Genomic DNA, 7,067 nt, shown 5'->3' on the forward strand with positions numbered 1-7,067 from the left:
AGATAAGACTTGATCCAGCTGAGGAGCCCCGTTGCAATTCCCATCTTTTCAAGCTTGTAAATCAACATAGGAATGTCCAGTCTATCGAATGCTTTGCTGAAGTCAGTGTAGAGAGCTTCTACATGATTACCGTTTTCCATTGCATTCAAAGAGTAATTGACAAACTCAAGCAGGTTAGTGGCTGTTGAACGGCCTTTGAAGAAGCCATGTTGAGAATTAGTTATTCTATTTTTAATCTGAGCGAAAACATTTCTGTTGATGATTGATTCAAAAAGTTTTGGTATGCATGAAATAATAGCAATTCCACGATAATTTCGAACATCACATTTTTTACCAGACTTATAAATGGGTATTAGGAAAGATTTTTTCCATTCCATCGGGAATTTTCCAGATTCCAGCGACATGTTAAATAACCAAAATAATGGAGTTGTAAGTTCAACTGCTAATGGTTTTAAGAAAGATGGAGGAATTCCGTCTGGTCCAGAACCTTTTGTGATATCTAGGTCATTGATTCTAGCCAAAATGTCTTTGACATTAATGTGACTGACACTAACATCGTTTGGAAAATCAGGAAAATAGGAAAAGTATTCAAAATCACGATCATTATCTGAAAAATTTGTGTAAGTTTCTTGGAAGAATGATGCAAAAAGATTGCAAATTTCTTCTGAATTATGTCCTTCTTTTTCGTCTAATGTCATTTTGGACGGGAAACTGGCTGACTTTAACTTGGATTTAACATAATTGAAAAAGTTCTTTGGACATGACTTAATTTCACTTTCGGTTTTTACATTATAATCAGAAAGAGCAGAAGACATTGCTGTGTTAAGTTGATTGCAAATGTTTAAATACTTCATCAAATTTTCTTGATTTTCGTATTTTTTGTATGTTTTATGAGCCTTCTGCTTTCGATTTTTCAAATTCAGAATTTGTTTGTTGAACCAAATTGGATTTTTGGAATTGTAATTTCGTCGCTTTTTCGTAAGTGGAACTTCTTCTTGAATAATACCCGATAATATTTCGTAAAAAATTCCCACAGCGCAATCAATACTTCGTTGACTCCTTAAAATAGATTGCCAGTTTGTCCTATTTAATTTAGCCTTAATATTGTCAAATTTTGCTTTGTTGAAATCCAATACATTTTCATATTCACATTCGATGGGAATGCTATTATTATGTACAAATACAGAATACTCAATTGCCGTATGAAATACTTCGTTTTTCCATAGAGGTGCAAGAGATTCAATTACACAGAAATCTTCGTGTGTGTTCGTCAGTAAAAAATCTAAGAAATTGTTTTGTTCGTTTTTCACGTGATTAATTTGATTAAGACCTAGAAAGGCAATTTTCTCAAAAATAAATTGTAATGTATCATTGTCACCAATAACTGGCAATAAAATACTCTCATTTTCTTCATCAGGAATAAAGTCTGCATCACGCTGATTAAAGTCACCATATATGTGTATTTTATATTCAGGAGGAAGCCGAGATACAATTTCATCGGCTGTTTGAAAGAACTTTTCATAAGTTGATTTGCATGCTTGATCAGGTGGGAAATAAACTGAGGCGAAAATGTGAGTTTCACCATCAATATTAGTTTTGACCCACACGTGTTCAAACTCTTTAAATTTTGGTGAAATTATATGTTCCGAATTATACTTAGTTAAGATTGCAATGAGTACTCCTCCTCCAGATTGTCTTTGACTTAATACTAGATCACGGTCGTCTCTAAACACGTTATAATCGCTACCAAAAGCTTCCTCGTTTTTGACACTGTCATTCCAGCTAGTTTCAGTGCCCAGTATAACTGAATAAATATTCGACTGACCATCTTCTTCTTTCAGCCGGTTTCGCAACGCTCTCTCCAGGCTGGCGCGAGGAGCAATTTTGTCCATCTTGCGGATCATCAACTCATGTTCGAGTTCATCCACGGTGAGGTGGGCAGTATTCAGCGCGTTGTACTGCGCACGCAGCACGGTCATCTCCATGGTTGGTAGATTTATCCACCGGAAATCGTTAGAATAAAATTTGAAAAGAACCTAGTTATCAGCACGCAGCTGTAAAAATTTAAAAAGTGTCTAGTTTTATAAGCGCTTCCGCTTGTGGAAAGCAATTGAAAAATCCTAAATTGGTTCTCGCTTCCTAATGAAAGCAGTAATTAATTTGAAAATCCTAAGTATTGTTCACCAACTTCACCTGGTTAAAATTGAAATAAAGTGCCTAGTTTGCTCGGTGTTTTATTACGCTCTTCCGAAACACACTGATCACGATAACTTCCGGAATTTTTCCGCGAAGGTTAGTTGTTGAACAAAAACTCCTGCTGTTTCAAATGGTTTCTCAACAATAGTTGGTAGCTATCTTGCCACTTGGGACTTCCAAGACCTCCGTTATGAGAACAATGATTACAAGTCCTGCACAACTCCAAAGTAGTTCGTGACGTCAATTCGGTAAGTGATTTCAAGGATTTCCCAGAGACCTCCGCAACGAAAAGTTATCAAATCTCAAGTGTTTCCCAAGCACGGAATGCCAAAGACAATTCACGTTGGGCGCCAAAGTGTAACTGAGCAAGGGCCGTGTTACTCCCAGCAAGGATGAAACCCCCGTCTTCAAGCCTCAGGGTCGGCAAGACGCTCGTGACACTCCGCGAAAGAAAACACTTTTAGGTCGGCTAAGAAAACTCCCTCTATTCTCGGTCTGGGGTACACTTTATTCTCACTTCCTGACGTCCTACTTTCCTACCGTCTCACTGCCTTCCTTCTAACTTCCTGGCGTCCGTCCTCAACACCGGACGACGCCTCCCACTTTCTTAAGGACTAGTCCTACCTTATACACGCTACTTTTCTTCACTTATCTTCGGGGCCCCGCGCACTGCACTGCCTTCGCTCCGCTCCTTTCGCCTGTCCACTGGCTTCTTCTCTCCTTCCTGGGCCAGGGGGCGGGCAATTCTTCTCCTTTTCTCTCTCTTCTGTTGGCTGCAGCCTTTCGCGGACCTTCCTCCTGTCCCGTGCGCCCCTCGAGTGTGTTGACGGACTCGAGGCTTCAGTGATCCGTAGAGTCACTGGAAAAAGCCTGGGTTCGTCGGCGCGCTTGATGGTTGTATCGGGTACAGGGGTGATGCGGACGCTCTACAAAAAGGTGAGTAGGGTCTACGCTGCGGTGTGGCTCTAAAAGATACCGCAAAGTTCGGTTTTAAAATAAAAACCGCGAGGTCCTGTGGGCACAATGGGAAAATCGCAATGGCGGGTTAGGCACTGTACGGATGGCTAGGTTCGGGGTTATTTCTACGGGGTTTACCTGGATGTCCAGATTACTCTAATTTCTCCACTTTCCTTTTCTCCTTCTTTCCACTTTTCCGTGCTTTCTCAAACTCCTTTTCACTTCTCCAATTATACTTTTCTCCAACTTCTAACAACTTTTCAAAACTTCGACTGTTGGCTCTGAAGATCACCAGGCTAATCATCTGTTGGATTCAAGCTCGTTGACCCCGAACCTTTGGCCATTGACCCGCCGTACATCCTCCTCATGATGGCCACCCAGTTCGCCTCCCATGGCCGCCCATTTCGCCACCCCCATGGCCGCCCATTCGTGCAGTCCTGTGCAGCCTGGTGGTGACTAGCGGAACTACCGTCGTCCTTACATGGGGCAGTGTAGTGCCGGCTGCGTGCGTGGGATTTCGGGGACGTTACACTTAACCTAACTACAAACGTTTTCTTTTTTTTATACAAAATACAACGAATACTACACGCGACAAATTTCATCAATACTGGACGTTACACTGACACTTGTTACAAGTTCAACACTATTCTTTCTGTATTTGCATTTCTCAAATGTGAACTTACCTTCTGCCACAACCGATCAAAGGGCCTTTTCATTTGACGTCTTAAATCAGCTGATTTTTCGGGCCTTTGACAGTTCTCCTATGAAAATGACAGTTTAGCGTTTGCGCCTTTGTTCGGCGGTTGTAAACAATGGCATACACGGACCTGTCAGCTGAAAAGGCCTAATGCGATTGACGAACTTCATCTTTGACGTAGAGCCATCCTCAACCCTCCTTTGGCATTAGGGTCATTTTTGACCCAAATCGTACACTGCGTTAGTGAGCTGCTCTCAACGTGATGCAAAAGGAAGGTTAACATATTGGACTGGACTGAACACTGAAACGATTCCTAATATAGGTTTGTCTGCGGGCTCGCTTTTTAACCGAACTTATATTTGAATCAAACATGACAGTTTTCTCATGAGTTGTAATTTAATTCAAACTTTAGTCAAACTGGAGCCTCAATAATGCAATAACGGTTAAGCACGCTGTAATGATACTTATGTACCTCGTCACCCACTTCATGCAACTGCATTAGTGGTCTAATAACACAGTGTTGCCACAAATTGAAACGAATCGTCAATATGACAGTGCCGGGCCGACTCAAGACGCAAGAGACTCTCCGGCAATCCCAGGGTCGGCTAGCTACTGGGTAATCAAGGGCACTTTCGCGATACAAAAACTACACAGATCTTTAACGTTTCTTGTATAGTTTATTAAAAACCCTAATTTGTGGCGTGTGCGTGTTGTTCTGTGTATAATCTTAGTGTCAATTTGTTAATGTGTAACCTATTCTAATGTTCGGTGGTACCGGTACATACCGCTGCTGAGTTGACGGTGGGTTCGATGGCCGACACAGCGACTCCTGTCGAGCTGTGCGGCCGGAAAACTCGCCGGATGGCGGGGCGAGCGGTGTCTAAGTCGGTACTCGGCCGACGGGACCAGCGGGCGTTGCTGGGGGGGGGGGGAGGGATGCAGGCGTCTTCCCTCTTGGACGCAATCGGCCGGCCGTGGACTAACCACTTTGGACGGCCGAGAGGGGAAAGCTCATTTACGGTTAGGGCCTACGGCCCGAGCTATTGATCCTTCCTAGAGGATCCACTGTCTTTTACGTTTAGGCACGGGAACCGTTCCCGGTTCCGCGGGCCGAGCCGTGTGCTGGACGGAGACCTATTAAAAGGTCCAACAAAAGAGGTCCTAAAGGACAGTTCATTTTAAAAACAATTGCTATGCAATGTGCAGGGTATCTTATTTACCTGAGCGGTATTCTTCCCAATCACCCACTTAGCTCCTGCTAAGGGCCATGGGGGGGGGGTCGGTTTCCGAGATTCAAATCTTAGAACCACTGCACTATTTCAAACACGTCTTAGCACACGGACGCCTGATTACAAAAGCTGCCTAATTTGGGCAATGGCAGCTCAATTTTCATCATCTCCCATTCCACTTTTTAATATTATTTTTCAGCCAGCCATATTTCTCGATTGGTAACGACAGCACATTTACAGCGGTACATGACCCTTTCACTTCTGTGGTATTTTCCTACTGTTTTTACACAAGAAACGTGAAGGGTCCGACACATACAACAAATACAAAACAAAAATCCACAATTCTGTAACCAAACGGTTACACTATCCACCACCCCGATGAAAAAATGCGAAAGCACGAAGAAATTTTGCATTTTTTTTTAATCTGCTCTCTCAGGTCATCTTCGGCCGCCATCGGTTCGTGGATGTACTACAAACATTTCAAAATATTTACAAAAACAAGGCAACAACAAATTAAAAAAAAACTACTAACTACTATCGCGCGATATCATAATTAAACTTTACACAATAAATTAAAAATACAAATAATAAAACATGCTAAAATATTCTCTTCGTACGTGCACAAATAAACAAATTAAAATCATAAAATGAAATAAATTAAAACATGCGTAATATGTACATAACAATTTAAAAATCTTCTAAAATATCCCGTATTATGGGTAGACAACATTTATTAACAATTTACATTGACGCGCATCGAAAAACAATTTTACAACCCTATTAAAAACTATTTACAACACATAGATCACATTCGATCTGCACGGCCGAATCCCCTGGCGGGATTGATTCGCCGGCGGGCAAACTGTTGACACAATAGTGACAGTGACAGTTTGCGAAACGTCATGAATCTGTCAAAATGAACTGACACAGCATCTCAATTGTTCATTAAATGAACATAAATTTTATGTTTATGTTTACGTTATGCTGTTCGGTTTTAAATCAACTTCGAAGTGAAAAGTGAATAAAGTGGCATTTTCTGATGTATTCGTGGTAAGTAATACGTACGTATATGTATGAAACATACCGAAGACTTATCTTCGTATGTATTTGTCTTTTTCAGGTGAATGAAATCATTCATTCTTGGGTTGCTGGGCTATGTGGCCACAATCTTTGCGATGAAAGATTGGCCCATAGCAAACCCATAATGGTCCCGGGACCTGGATGACCATCTTGGCGGAGCAAGATGAGATCAGGTAAGTTCAGTGTACACATTAAAATAATCAACCTCTCTAAGGTGATTGGTGTTTATTTTAGATTGGCCAATCAAAGCAAAGTGGGCGATCCCCTCCCGGCAGTTCTGCAGGTGGGGAAAACGAGGTGAAAGGCGCAATACCTCGCATTTTCCGCCGGTCCTGCCAACCCCGGTATGGATCCCCGATGATAAATCATGGTAAGTCGGATCTATTTTTACTTGCATGCTAGCCTTTCTTCACGACCGCTCGGAGTCTTTCATCCGTCGGTCCGACTAATTAAGGACTAACCGCTAACGATTCTCATAACAACTAACACAATCGACTAACAAACCATAGTCCTTCGGTGTTATTTAATTGTTAAAAACGGTTCATTCTCTCTCTTTCCAGATCACTCCACTCCAGCGATGTTTGCCGCCGGCATCTGGGGAAAAACAATACTCCCGCGGCTATCCGGATTTATGGCAAACTGCCGAAGAAAATTGAAGTGAAGTGGAAAGAAGCAACTGAATAAAGTTTTGAAATCTTAGTGGCATTTGTTTTTCTTTTTATTGAATGAAAATACCTTTTGGGGGGTTCCAGGTGTGCGTCCGGAACGGAGAATTTTCGTAGAAGGGTTGGGTTCCAATAATCGAAGTAGGTTTTCGCTGCACAGTTCTTTGGCCGTAGGTTCCGCTCGAAGATTTAGGTTGGCCTTTTTCCGGATCTTAAACGATCGTGTCTGCTTTCGGAGGGATT

At 42.0% G+C, this 7,067-nt stretch overlaps 1 long non-coding RNA gene across 1 annotated transcript; it reads left to right on the forward strand.

The window, feature by feature from the left end:
* The first annotated feature begins 6,072 nt into the window (after positions 1-6,072).
* Positions 6,073-6,858, forward strand: LOC109429685 (uncharacterized). Its single transcript, XR_009999396.1, has 2 exons — positions 6,073-6,332; positions 6,394-6,858. It is a non-coding gene; the product is annotated as an uncharacterized LOC109429685 (long non-coding RNA).
* Positions 6,859-7,067: the final 209 nt, after the last annotated feature.

The sequence above is a fragment of the Aedes albopictus genome, chromosome 3, assembly GCF_035046485.1.
Source record: "Aedes albopictus strain Foshan chromosome 3, AalbF5, whole genome shotgun sequence".
NCBI classification, from domain to species: Eukaryota; Metazoa; Arthropoda; class Insecta; order Diptera; family Culicidae; genus Aedes; species Aedes albopictus.